This window comes from Passer domesticus, unplaced genomic scaffold (genome assembly GCF_036417665.1).
Source record: "Passer domesticus isolate bPasDom1 unplaced genomic scaffold, bPasDom1.hap1 HAP1_SCAFFOLD_54, whole genome shotgun sequence".
Lineage (NCBI taxonomy): Eukaryota > Metazoa > Chordata > Aves > Passeriformes > Passeridae > Passer > Passer domesticus.
Window position 1 is genome coordinate 713,976 of NW_026990162.1, and position 14,673 is coordinate 728,648.

Sequence of the window (14,673 nt, forward strand, 5' to 3'; positions counted from 1 at the left end):
TATCACAACTTCAGAATTAAAAAGGGGCTCTCAGGCAAAGATATGGGAACGGGAATAACAGTTCTTTACTGGAAAAAAACTAAATAACAATGTAATTTAACACAAGCAAAACAACCACTGGCAGAGTGAGAAAAACCTGGCACCCTGAGAAGTCAGGGTGCTGATAGCAGTCCAGCCAAATGGTGGCTGCTCCTCCTGGAGCGGCGATCAGCAGAAGGGTGTAGATTCCTTCCGAAAATGCGGCGAAGGAGCAGCTGGGCCTCGGTTCCTGAAAGAGATAAGAAAAAACTGCCTAACCCCCAACAGATGGCAAAATAGAATACATGCTTATTTTACAAGCCAGGACATTATCCACCCCTTATTCTATTTCCATCTGTGTCACAATGAAATCTTATACTCAGTTTTCACTTAAGACCAGGTTTCCCTGTTGTACACAACAGGTTTCCCCATCTTTCTGCATTACCCACCAAGTGTAACCAGGTCCTTTAGCAAAAACAATCCCACGGATGGGTTTGTCTCTGCCTGAGGTGGGATTAATCCAGACAACTTTCCCTAAAATACCCTTCATATGTACCACAGGGACTTTATCTCCATCTATTGTGTGCAAGGGTTCAGACTGGGCAGGGCCAGCTCGATTGATGGACCCTCGGGTGTTAACCTCCAGGTTGCTTTTGCTAGGTTATTTTCCCAGTTTCTAAATGTTCCCCCACCAAGTGCCTTCAGGGTAGTCTTAAGGAGTCCGTTGCACCGTTCAACTTTGCCAGCAGCTGGAGCATGATAGGGGATATGATATATCCATTCGATACCATGTTCTCTGGCCGAGGTGTTGATAAGGCCGTTCTTGAAATGGGTGCCGTTGTCAGATTCAATCCTTTCAGGTGTGCCATGTCTCCATAGGACTTGCTTTTCCAGGCCTAAGATGGTGTTCCGGGCAGTGGCATGAGGTACAGGGTAGGTCTCTAGCCATCCAGTGGTGGCTTCCACCATGGTCAGCACGTAGCGCTTGCCTTGGCGTGTCTGGGGCAGTGTGATGTAGTCAATCTGCCAGGCCTCCCCATACTTGTACTTGGACCACTGCCCCCCATACCACAGGGGCTTCACCCGCTTGGCCTGTTTGATGGCAGCACATGTCTCACAGTCATGGATAACCTGAGAAATACTGTCCATGGTTAGATCCACCCCTCGGTCTCGTGCCCACTTGTAGGTGGCATCTCTGCCCTAATGACCCGAGGCATCGTGAGCCCATCGAGCCAGGAACAACTCCCCCTTATGGTGCCAATCTAAGTCTATCTTTGACACTTCTATTCTCGCTGCCTGATCTACCTGCTCGTTGTTTCGGTGTTCCTCATTAGCCCGACTTTTGGGGACATGGGCATCTACATGACGGACTTTCACCGTTAGTTTCTCCACCCGAGAGGCAATGTCTTTCCATATATCAGCAGCCCAGATTGGTTTTCCTTTACGTTGCCAGTTGGCTTTTCTCCACCTTCCCAGCCAGCCCCATAGAGCATTGGCTACCATCCATGAATCAGTATAAAGGTAGAGCTTTGGCCACCTCTCCCTTTCAGCAATGTCCAGGGCCAGCTGAACGGCCTTGAGTTCAGCAAGTTGGCTCGATCCACCTTCTCCTTCGGTAGCTTGTGCAACCTGTCGTGTGGGGCTCCATACGGCTGCTTTCCACTTCTGGTTCATCCCTACGATGCGACAAGAACCGTCAGTGAAAAGAGCGTAACGTGTTTCCTCTGCTGGTAGTTGCTTATAGGGTGGAGCTTCTTCAGCTCTTGTCGCTTGTACCTGCTCCTCATCGTCAGTGAGACTAAAGTTTTCACCTTCTGGCCAGTTTGTAATTATCTCTAAAGTCCCAGGGCGATTCAGGTTTCCAATACGGGCGCGCTGGGTGATGAGGGCAATCCATTTGCTCCATGTGGCGTCGGTGGCGTGGTGGATAGTAGGAACCTTTCCTTTGAACATCCACCCCAGCACTGGTAGTCGGGGTGCCAGGAGGAGTTGTGCTTCCGTGCCAATCACCTCCGAGGCGGCTTGAACTCCTTCATAGGCAGCCAAGATTTCCTTCTCTGTTGGGGTGTAGTTGGCTTCGGACCCTTTGAAACTTCAGCTCCAGAATCCCAATGGTCGACCTCGAGTCTCACCAGGCACCTTCTGCCAAAGGCTCCAGGACAAACCATTGTTCCCGGCTGCAGAGTAGAGCACATTTTTGACTTCTGGTCCCGTTCTCACTGGGCCAAGGGCTACAGCATGAGCGATCTCCTGCTTGATCTGGGTGAAGGCTTGTTGCTGCTCAGGGCCCCAGTGGAAATCGTTCTTTTTGCGGGTAACCAGGTAAAGAGGGCTCACAATCTGGCTATACTCAGGAATGTGCATCCTCCAAAAACCTATGGCACCTAGGAAAGCTTGTGTTTCCTTCTTGCTGGTTGGTGGGGACATAGCGGTGATCTTGTTGATGACCTCAGTGGGAATCTGGCGCCGTCCGTCTTGCCATTTCACTCCCAGGAACTGGATTTCTCGGGCAGGTCCCTTGACTTTGCTCTTCTTGATGGCGAAGGCAGATTCTAGCAGTATCTGGATGATCCTCTTACCTTTCTCAAACACTTCTGCCGCTGTGTTCCCCCACACAATGATGTCATCGATGTACTGCAGGTGTTCTGGAGCCTCACCCTTTTCTAGTGCAGTCTGGATCAGTCCATGGCAGATAGTGGGACTGTGCTTCCACCCCTGGGGCAGTCGGTTCCAGGTGTACTGCACGCCCCTCCAGGTGAAAGCAAACTGAGGCCTGCATTCTGCTGCCAGAGGAATGGAGAAAAACGCATTAGCAATGTCAATAGGGGCATACCATTTCGCTGTCTTGGACTCCAGCTCGTACTGGAGTTCCAGCATATCCGGTACAGCGGCGCTCAGCGGTGGAGTCACTTCATTCAAGGCACGATAGTCCACAGTCAATCTCCATTCTCCGTCAGATTTGCGCACAGGCCAGATGGGGCTGTTGAAGGGTGAGTGGGTTTTGCTGACCACCCCTTGGCTCTCCAGCTCACGAATCATTCTGTGGATGGGGATCACGGCATCTCGATCCGTCCGATACTGCCGGCGGTGCACTGTCGAGGTCGCAATTGGCACGAGTTGCTCTTCCACCCTCAGGAGTCCTACTGCAGACGGGTTTTCTGACAGTCCAGGCAAGGTGTTCAATTGCTTAATGTCCCCTGCCTCTACAGCAGCTATGCCAAAAGCCCACCTGAGTCCCTTTGGGTCTTTGTAATAGCCGTTCCGGAGGAAGTCTATGCCCAGAATACACGGGGCCTCTGGGCCAGTCACTATAGGATGTTTCTGCCACTCCTTCCCAGTCAGGCTCACCTCGGCTTCCACCAGGGTCAATTGCTGTGATCCCCCTGTCACACCAGCAATAGAAACAGGCTCTGCCCCCACATGTCCCGATGGTATCAGGGTACACGGCGCACCAGTATCAACTAGGGCATCGTATTTTTGTGGCTCTGATGTGCCAGGCCATCGGATCCACACCGTCCAGAAGATCCGGTTTTCCCGTGCCTCTCCCTGGCTAGAGGCAGGGCCCCTCTAACACTGGTTATTATTCCTCTCCTGGGTATACATACTAGAGGTCCCTTCAAGGGGATCTGACAGATCGTACCCAAAAGCTTGGTCATGGGAGGTTGAGGCTACCTTCACCTTGGTGGAACTCCCCCGGTTAGAGTTTCCCTCCTTGAGTTGACGGACCCGTGCTGCCAGGACAGAAGTGGGTTTCCCATCCCACCTCCCCATGTCTTCCCCGTGGTCACGCAGGAAGAACCACAGATTAGTCCTTGGGGTGTACCCTCTCTCTCTAGCTGGGGAATGTTGGGCTCTGACTTTGGGGCCTGTGACTCGTACGGGTGCTGCATGAACTTTCCTCATTTCTTCCCTCATCTCTTCTTTGAACTCCTTAATCACAGCTGAGATATGAGCCTGCATTGGGCCATTAATCATACTCTCATAATTCCTAAGTTTGTTGGCAACAGAGCCCACTGTCTCTCGGTTAGTGTCAGCATCAATTGTTGCAATGAAAGTGGTGTACTGAGATGGCCCCAGATTTGCCAGACTCCACAGCATTTGCCCTGTGCACCTGACCTTGTCGGGGTCATTATTATGTTGTCCATCCCTCCCAAAGAGTACCTCTAATACTGCCACTTCCCTTAACTGTTGGATCCCTTCCTCCAGGGTCTTCCAACGCATTCTATGGTGGTGCTCCTGCATTCTCTCCCTGTGGACAAACCTCTCTCTGACACTCATTAAAAGCCGCTCCCAGAGAGAAAGGGATCCTGGCTCCCTTACAAAAATCTGATTCATACCTGAGTCCTGGGTTAAGGGTCCCAAGTTCCTTGCCTCACCACCGTCCAGCTGCACGCCTGTACCCATAAGGTCCCAGACCCGGAGTAGCCAGGTAGTATAAGGCTCACGCCCTCGTCGCACAATGTCTTTGTGCAGATTACGGAGACTTTCGTACGTCAGGGACTCGGTGATGATCGCAACTTCTGGCTCCCCTGTGGGTTGTGAGGTTCCTCCATTCCTATCTCTATCTGGGTGCTCTGCTTTCATCTTAGACCTCCTTGTTTCTACCGGGGCAACTGCTGCTGGCTGTGACTGCCTTTGTGGTTCAGTTGGAACCTGGACAGTTGTAACATTTGTGGGTTCCACAGCTGTACTATTAGACTGTCCCTCTTCAAGGCAAAAGGCGGGCTTCTCACCAGCTGGTGAAATGCACTCCTTCAGCATCTCTTGCATCTCCTGCATCTCCTTAACCAGCACCCTCACCCAATCTGGGTGGTTCGTTTCTGAGGTAGGCTGTGGGGCAGGGGCAGGCTCTGGAGCAGCAGCATCTCCAGTCTCTGGGGTAGTGTCAGGCTCTGCAGCAGTACCCCTAGTCTCTGGTGTAGGTGTCAGGGTAGTTATCCAGGTTAATCTTCTCTTATCTCTGAGTGCTAAACATAACAGGCATATTAGCAACACCACCCATTGTATGATATCATTAGCACTTAAAGTGGATCTTAACCCTTCGAAAACTGGTGGAGCAGACCCAAAAAGATGGTTAAAAGGTTGGGAGAAAGTTTCCCCCCGTGTCATTTCCTCACAGTAGGTACCATTATTAAAGTAACTCCAAAAACATGCAGTTAGTGTGTGATAGCTCTGAATCCATGTACCTGCCATCCAGAGGAAATTAAAGATCCATGAATCCTTCACCCAGAGGACAAACTTGATAACAGACACAGTGGCCTTAGTTATAGGACCCATATTTAGATAAGGGCCTGTAAATGGGAAGTATACACTTGCGACCACATGCCACCCAAACCAGGGAAAACTGGACCACATGGTGGTACTTACAAATTAAGCTACCTAAGAACTGTTAATCCCCTTTTTTTTCCTCAATGCCCTCGTGCTTCACGTTGGGCGCCAAAATCTGTCTTGGTTTGAAAAGACAGGAGCCTGTGAAGGAAGGCAAAAGCCTCCTGTGAAATGGAGAAGGTAAACCCCCTCCCTCCGAATTATCACAACTTCAGAATTAAAAAGGGGCTCTCAGGCAAAGATATGGGAACGGGAATAACAGTTCTTTACTGGAAAAAAACTAAATAACAATGTAATTTAACACAAGCAAAACAACCACTGGCAGAGTGAGAAAAACCTGGCACCCTGAGAAGTCAGGGTGCTGATAGCAGTCCAGCCAAATGGTGGCTGCTCCTCCTGGAGCGGCGATCTGCAGAAGGGTGTAGATTCCTTCCGAAAATGCGGCGAAGGAGCAGCTGGGCCTCGGTTCCTGAAAGAGATAAGAAAAAACTGCCTAACCCCCAACAGATGGCAAAATAGAATACATGATTATTTTACAAGCCAGGACAATTTTATAAATCCTGATAATTCGTCTACAGAATACAAAAAGGGACATGTTCTAGAAGAGAAAATTTGTACCACAGTGCTGCACAGAATTCTATGCTTTCAAGCTTTTTGCACTTCAGGGGCAGTATCATTCTCTGCACTGCAGTGCTCTCAGCATGTTCTGCTCACCGTGCCAGCTTTCTGCTCTCCCCTGGTACAGATCATCCTCCCAGCCAAGGCTGAGTGCAGCCTGTTGCTTAGGCTGAGACCCCTGGTGCGAGGACACAAGGCTTGACTCCATGTTGATCAGAAGGCTGATTTATTATGATATATATTATACTAAAATGCTACATTATAACTATACTAAAAAGCACAGAGAGAAGAAGATCAGAAGGCTACAAAGACAAGAATAGAATAGGAATGAATAACAAAAATCCTGTGACTGCTCACAGCCTTGGCACAGGTGGCTGTGATTGGTCACTGATTGAAAACAATCCACATGGACCAATGGAAGATTCACCTGTGGCACTCCACAGCAGCAGATAGTTATTGTTTACATTTCTTTCCTGAGGCCCTCAGCTCCTCAGGACAGGAAAAATCCTAGCAGAGGCTTTTTCACTAAAAATCCTGGCAACATCTCACCCTTTTAAATTATTAAATTAAATAGAAAAAGAAATGTTTGCAATCTCTTCTACTAGGGCTTTGCCAAAGAGAGAACAACACCTCTTGAGGTTCATCTGTTGCCAATCAAAATCTCAATCATCTGCTGATGTGGAATGGTCAGGGAAACTCTTCCCCTGTAGAACATTCAGGGAAATTCTTCACTTATCAAACATCAAATTCTATCATATCACTAAAACAATCTTAAAAATATAAGAAAATGCAAAAACACATGCCGAGAAAGTTCATTGTTTCAAGTCCAAACAGCTGAGTTTCAGGACAGAGTCCATGGACTGAAGATGTTCCTCTTTGACATCTCTGGAAGTCCCCTTTGGTCCTGAAACAGGCTTGCAGAATTCTGAAACAAAGAACTGCTAAAGAAAACAAGAATTATGAAAAATTTATTGACAATCACAAAACAATTCAGAGAAAATTTCTAGAATGCCCTGGCCACAGCCCTTCATTGAACCACTTGGGCTGAGGCTAATTTTTGGCTTTTCAATGCTTTTGAGCTGCTAGCTCTTTCCACTTTTCTTTATAAATTTTTATTTTTTTTTATTATTTTTTTTTTTTTTTTAGGAAGAAGAGTAGCAGCAGCAGAGGGTCTCTAGGACCCTTGGGTGGCCCTGGTCCTGGTGGACGGACCAGAGAACCCAGACCTGGCTCACAGAATGGTGGCCCAGGTCCCTGTGAGGAAAGCAAAGTCCCCAAACCCAGCACTGGGCGGGGCAGTGGCCCCGGCCCAGGGAAATGAGCCAAACGGCCCAGAACCAGCCTGCAAGGCGGGCTCTGCATGCTCAGAACCTGGCAGGACCATGCTGCCAGCATCTTGAGAGCAGAAATGACCCAATGCTTCTTCCCCCCAGCAGCACCGGTGCACACCGACAGCTCGGGAAGAGAAGCATTCTCAGGAATTGTCATCCCAGATCTGAGGGTTTCTTGTCCCCAGAGCAAGCGAGCAATGCTTGCTTTGCTCTGTTTCTCTTGCTCCTGCAAGGCAAATGGCACTTCTCCTGCATTCTGCTCCGCAGCACCACCCCCATCCCCACTGGGCTGGGAACCAGAGGCAGATGCCACAGGAGCCAACTCCCCCACGCCGCTGGGGCGCTCGGGGGAAGGCAGGCACCCCAACCCCCAGGGAGAAGCCCCCGACCACACACGAAATGACCCAGAAACCATACTGATTTTGAACACAGCCAGCCGAACTGCTCCTGCAGTTAGCTGGAGGGCCACGCCTCCTCCACGGAAGGACAGGCTCTTCGCAGGGTCTGATGCGAACGATGGAGTTTCGGAAACCTGCGAGACAACTGGCGTGGGTGGTGCGGGCAGCACGGGCGCTGGTGTCGACTCTTGAGACGATCCCGTGGGCTCAGCACCATTCTCGGCAAGCTCTTGCACTGCAATTGGATCGGCAGGGAGCGGCGGGACAGGCGGGGGCGGCGGGCTCGGAGCGGGGTCGGCTCTCGCCGGCGCCGCCTGCACCGTTGCGAATTCAGTTGCCGGCTGGGATGCAGAGAAAGAAGACACGGAGGCAGCTCCTGCAGCTCCCGGGAACAGCAGCACAGCCGGGGAATCACTGTTGTTGATCGCGCTGCCTGGCAACACGGGCGGATCGGCGGGAGGCGGTTCCGGGTCCTCCCCCTCCCGGGGTGGAGAAAGCGGAGAGTTCCGCGGTGGAGCGGGCGGGGCCGGCCCGGCTCCCCATCCCCCCCCAGAGAAGGATCTGGGGGGAAAGGCAGCTCTGTCTGCTCCGAAGGAAGAGAGAAAAACTTTTGCTCAGCTGTGGGCAGTGCGGGGGGGCTGGGAACCCGCGGTTCGTCTTTTTGGAGAGGCTTCTCTCGTGCCGAACCTGGCGGGTACGGAGCGCGACCAAACCAGGCCACGACGTCCCCCGCAGCCTTCCTTTTTTCCAAAATACAGAAAAAAAGCCATAGGTGCACTCCATATATTGTTGGGAGTGTAACACCCTGGTCCATTGTCCAGTCAAAAGCAGCGTCCATGAACTCCCAAAGATATAAATCGAGGGAGTATGCTACATTTGTAAAAAATCCATGAAATTTTGCCCATCTGAAAAACTCAACACACAGTCTCTCCCACAGACTATTAACTCCGTCCTCGCGTCCCCATCTGTGCCAGAGTTTAATAACTTTCTCCTCTGACGCAGTAAACGGAACCTGAGCTTCTTAAGGTACATTTTTCCAAATTTCCTCCCACCTTTTGCGAATGGCAGGATCTTCAGGAAGGGAAAAAATAACAGTACCTTTAGACAGTGTCCTTGTGGATCCAGCTGTGCAGCTCTGCTGCTCTGCGGTCTCAGGACACAATCTCCAGGAAAGTCCAACAGGTTCTCCTGTTCGCCTTGGCTGTGAACTCTGCCCATCTTCAGGGTCTCGTTTCTTCAGCTCCAGGCTAGATTCCATGGTCACTCTTGGGGTGACCATCAGTTTCACACGTCCAGGGGTCACCAATTGTTGCTTTGACTTGGACCCCTGGTGCGAGGACACGAGGCTTGACTCCATGTTGATCAGAAGGCTGATTTATTATGATATATATTATACTAAAATGCTACATTATAACTATACTAAAAAGAACAGAGAGAAGAGATCAGAAGGCTACAAAGACAAGAATAGAACAGGAATGAATAACAAAAATCCTGTGACTGCTCACAGCCTTGGCACAGGTGGCTGTGATCGGTCACTTATTGAAAACAATCCACATGGACCAATGGAAGAGTCACCTGTGGCACTCCACAGCAGCAGATAGTTATTGTTTACATTTCTTTCCTGGGGCCCTCAGCTCCTCAGGACAGGAAAATCCTAGCAGAGGCTTTTTCACTAAAAATCCTGGCAACAGGCATGAGCTGTCTTTCTTTATGTTATTATGTGTGCGTGAAATACTGTCACTACGCCTCTATAAAACACACAGTGCAATGGGAATCTCTATTTAATCTCCTCATCAGTACAACTTATGCTGGATTCTGAGAGACCTATTTAATTACTTTAATGCTTCGACCATTCCTGTGAATGTTCAAAAGCCATTAACCATGGCACTCAGACTCTGGCAGATATTTGGTCTTGAAGGAAAACTTTTTACTGATTTTTTTCTTATGTTTTTTAAAACACACTGTGATCAGTTAATATCATGAGTTAGAAAGCCATAGCATGTCGAAAAGCACTATTGTAGCAAACATCTATGTAGTCAGAAAATGTCCTTTAGATAAAATCAGAATGTCCAATAACTCTATCCTCTCCCTCTCTCTTTCCCTTGCCTCTTTTTTCTACCTTTCCCTTCCCTTTTCCCATTCCCTCTTCACTCCTACAGTCTCTTATATTCACAGAGAGAGGTTTCTATAACCTGTCCCCTTTAAAGGAATTTACCACCCCTTCATTAACTCTGCCAGATGCTGTTTGAAGGTGTTCTCTCCGTTCTCTGAGAGGCATCTCTACACCATCCTGCCCCTGCAGACACTCTGCCTTGGTGGCAGAGGCTGTCACAGCACTGCCAACAGCAACTGTGCAGCCAGAGCTGCAGAATCTGTCACTGCTGGCCTGAAAGTGCCAGCCCTGGATGGAAATATCAGCAGGAGCTCATGCTCGTCCTCCCCATGCTGACAAATCCCTGGAATCCCTCCTGTTGTGCTCTGTGGCAGCACTGGCAGAGGAGGCAGAGGATGTGACACATCCTCAGGGACACCTCGGGCTGGCTCTGGGCAGCAGGACCTTCCCTTGGCCCATGCTCACTTCTGCAGACAGCTATGGCCATGAGCCTCACACACTCCTTGCTTTTTGGGGCAAATCCCTTCAGCTTTGCTCATTTAAGGCTCTGCAATGGGCCAAAGACTCAACCCTCTTTTTCTGAAAAAGCAGATGGTGGGCAGTTCTTCAGCCCATGCAATTAAAAATAAATTCTCTTGACCCAAGTAGCCTCCAAGCACATATTTTGGGAAGGAATTACTTTCCCACACATAGTGCACTTTCCCTCTTTTCCTGCTAACAAAATCCCAGTGTTTGATGCAAACAGCCCCAGGATATGTTCATGAATAGCTCATCAAATAGCTCACAACCAGCCCCTTGAGAAAAGCAAAGTGTGCTTTCTAATGTAACCAGTTAGTCTGAGTTTTGAATGTTTTGCATTTGCAACTGAGGCCCTGTAAGCAATTCCAATTGTTGTCAGTAGGTGAGATACTTCTGAACAAAGAAATCAGTTTTACCTGGCATTTACCTGGTCATACAAAAGAATGGATGTTTGGAGAGTGTGCTTTTATAATGTCATATGTTTAAGGTGGGACACACACAGTGTACAACATCTCTCCTTTATACTTTCTTTTATAAATACATAGTTCTAAGAATTTATAACTTTTATTTGGCTTAAAAGGTCAAGGACTCAGTAGTAAACACCTGTCAAGCCTCCTGGACCTCCGTTCTGGCCACCCAGGGCCATAGGGTGCTACTGCAAAAGTTATTTTTCAGGCAACAGTAGCAAACATAGGCACCAAGGCACCAACCTGCCCCCTTTCTGTATCATCAGCAATAGAAATTGGTTTTAAATTATCAGAATTTCCAACTCCCAAATGTCAAAAAATATGTATTTTCACATGCAAACTATGATGGCTTTTGCTGATGTTTATAACATTTCACAGGGCCAAAGATGACTCAGATTTCTGAAGTTTTACAAAATAGAGATGCAAATGTCACAGGAAGCACAGCAAGGATGAAGGTTTAATCACCCTGAAAAAACCTCTCTTGCTGGAGTGTCCATAGAATCACAGCTTGATGCAGAGGGCACCGATAGCACCTTACCCTGTCCATGAGCCATCCTGGAAATGCAGAGCATGCCAGCCCCAAGTCTGGTTCTAGTGCCCGTTCTTATGCACAATTGTCTCCAAAATCGGCAGCAGCACAAGCCAAGGTGAGGGCAAAGCCCATTCTGAGGCTGCCTTGGGGACCCTCCACGCCTGTTCCGAGAGCAGGGGACAGCAGGTTCTGCCACAGCAGCAGAAATTACATTACGTGTTAGTAAATGCAGCATTTAGAGTAGCAACTAAATAGTCCTATCTCAGAGTTAAATGTTCAATTCTTCATAAATGCAGTACCTAAACCAGTTAAATCCCACCTACACGCCAGACATCCACCTATACCTGCTTGTGTAAATAGTATTTTCCACTCCACTCCCTGGCCCTTCTCTCACCACAGTCCTCAAGCCCTCAACCAGGCACAAGCCAACTTCTCACCATGCTGTTAGTAATCACCTGCCCCACCCACAGCAGCTGTGCAGGTCCCTGACTGCTGGGAGAACAGGCTTGAAATGCAGACCCCAACCTCCACCAAAAAAAAAAAACAAAAACAAAAACAAAAACAACAAAACAAAAAAAAAATCAAATTTTTCTAAATCATTTCAGACTAGGGAAAGATCAGGACATTGAGAGACTTGTTTATTCCCTTCAGGCCAATCAAGATAAAGTTTATGTCCTTCTGTGTCAAGGGAAGTCATGGCTTCATTTTGAAGCCCAGTTTTATGTTTTATGAGCCCACTTTCCTTCCTCGTTTGTCCCTGCTCCCCAGGAGGCCACTCACTAGGCATATATAGAAATAGCTGTGTCTGAAAACACATCTACATGAGTGCATGACTTGCACTGCAGCAGTTGAAGGCATTGTTTTCATTGCACCAAGATCACAAACCTCTTCTAGAAGAACTGTAGAGTTCTTACTAAGGAGCTGTAAGAACCCTGCCAGCACATCTGCTGCTAAAGCAACAATTCCAGCTTTGCAGTGGCTTAAGCGGGCTGAGACAGAAGTGTTGCTCCATCAATGCATAAACCACAACAAAGCAGTGGGGACAAGCCTTTGTTCCAAGTGTGACTGTAGCTTTGGGAAGCAGCTTTGCCTGCAGAGGGCACACAGAAGCATGACACCTTTGCCTGCTGTGCACCTACAATTTCTACACCATCATTATCACTGCTCGGGTGACTGAGCAAGCTGACAGTGTGTGACAGATTGTCTGTCGTGTACAGAAAGTCACAGACAGAAGAAGGGAGGGAGAAAACAGGGAAGATGACAATGCAAAAGATGTTGAAGGAGTGTGGCAAGGATTGAGGATTAAGAACAGAAATAAGAAGAGACCATACCCCTTAGCTGTCAAGTGCTGAGGGGAAACTGCAAGTACTTGCATATTTGAGCTCACCACCTGGACTTGCATGCCTTGTCCACATTACCATTATTTCAATAATTTTTCTTCCTGGAGAAGCTGCCAGGTCCCCAGTACCAGTCCTACCTCCCTTCCAGCAGTCTCTGTCTGGGCAGAGTTGAAAATAGATCAGGGATTATCTTTTACTCCATAAGCATTCAAGACAGCCAGAGAGGTTCCAGGAAAAGGCCATAGTGAGTGCCCAGGACAAAGAGATTTTAAGCAAGTGGAAGAAGGGAGTATTAATTGAGGATCACAGTTATATGTTGGGGTATAACCTTTCAAATATTTGTTGCTTTTGAAATAGAGATTTTTGGAGTTCACTTGAGTTAGCAATATGAATTAAGCATTTAAATTTTAGCTTGTAGAATTAAGTGTTGATTTTTTTCCTTTTACTTAAGAAATCATGGATGTAATTATCATGCCAGGCAAGAACAGGCGGGGCCAGGGGTTGGATATGCATGAAAAGGTTGAGCAATGCAATCTATATGGAGCACCTTTGTGAATAAAAGATTGGGCTCAGACCAGGGCTCAGGGCACAAGTTTTCAGGAGAGCTATCTCGCTTGTGTTGGGTGCTGACAATACAGACCCACTTCATAACTACATCAGGTTGTGGAGTCTATTTATTCCACCTATGGCTTCACTTTTCTACTGAAAACTGCAGGTGAGAAAGCCCAGGCAGAAAAGGGAAGGAGAAGCCATGTAAACAAACCCATAGCTCTATACAAGGACAGAAGCAGATTCCATCTTCACCAAACTGAAAAGAGTGGTTTTATTAGAAAAAAAAACAAAAGCAAAAATACCCTAACATCATATATATTCTCCCACCACATTCAGACATTACAACAATAAAAATGCACTCTAAAACCACTGCAGTAAATTGGTGAGTTAGGAAAAATAAACAGGGCACAGGTTAATCTATATAGATCTTTGGAAAGATGAGCAATTACAATCTGCACCCCAGCTCATGCTCAGTATTTACTATAATCTTAAATAACAATAAAGTCAAACACAACAGAAGACTGATGTTCCTACCTTCTGCTTCCAAACACAGCCAAGGGTGGCAGCAGCTACAGCTCCATTCTCCTGAGCTCACAGCGCAGCGCAGCTGTTCCAGCCGCACCAGCACGGGACTGGCCGCAGGTTGTACAGCCCGTGCCTGAGCCAGGATCAGAGCGCGTTTCCTCTCAGGTAAGGGGAGCCCCGTGCTCTTCCACAGCTTCTCCACCTTCTCCAGGAGCAAAGCAAACCCCACCACAGCTACAAAAGCCGACGCTTATCAAAGTTTTCCCTTAGCAGCTTGGAAGAGCCAACTCCCGCAGACTCCGCAGAGCGTCCGTCCCGGAGAGCCAGCCGCAGCTGCCCTGCTCTCCTTTCATCAGATCCGGGTGACATCCACCCACAGCCATTGAAAAGGGTCATTCCCAGCCTGGGAGCCAGGCGGGTCTAAGCAGTGAACAGTGATGATCATTAGAACCCCCTGAGTAACAGCTGAGGTGACTTAGCTCCCTGCTTTGGACAGGCCCCTTTGGTGTCCTTGTGCAGTGGGGCAGTCCCTGCCCCGGCACTGGCAGGGCTGGAGGGCAGCTGGGAGCCTTTCCCAGCGCCTGGCAGCTTCTGCAGCTTTGGCAGCTGGGGCATGTCTTGTGTCTTCTGGAAACCTGGCAGCCCAGGCGGGATTCTCAGATAGCCTCGGGCTGGCATCTCTGGTTTTTTTTTGCAGTTCTTTTGTTTGTCTTAGGTCTGAGATCAACAAAAGGGCTTTTCCCACAACTTCCAAGCAGCTAAGTGAAAAAATCTCGTTAATTCACCAAACACAATATTGCTGCCCCAAAGCAAGAACACACAGGCCAGAAATATGTCCATGCATGTGAAAAACACATGTGAAAACTGATAAAGTTTAATAAAGGACAACAGGAGACAAGGACCATAGCGCAAAGGTTATTATGGCTGGATGC